Source organism: Mesitornis unicolor, unplaced genomic scaffold, assembly GCF_000695765.1.
Source record: "Mesitornis unicolor isolate BGI_N332 unplaced genomic scaffold, ASM69576v1 scaffold43948, whole genome shotgun sequence".
Taxonomy (NCBI): domain Eukaryota; kingdom Metazoa; phylum Chordata; class Aves; order Mesitornithiformes; family Mesitornithidae; genus Mesitornis; species Mesitornis unicolor.
This window is the reverse complement of record NW_010203325.1, coordinates 675-935: the sequence shown is the minus strand read 5'-3', so window position 1 is coordinate 935 and position 261 is coordinate 675.

The following is a 261-nucleotide window of genomic DNA, read 5'->3' as shown; positions in this document are numbered from 1 at the left end:
GGGGGGGAGAGACCAATAAAAGGACCAAAAAAACCCCCTCTTGACCTGTTACTCTGAGAAATTTTGAATCTCCAGTCTCAAGTCAGTAAGACTGAAAATTAAGCTGTTTATTTAAATAACTCCTAAGTGAGGTACATTCAAAGAATGTCTTGAGGTTTTTTTTACCCCCCTCCTGTAAATGGAAGTGCAAAGTCTTACATAATTTTTCAAAATCAACTCTTTGCAGAATTTTACTTAAATAGAAGTTCATTACAGTTACCT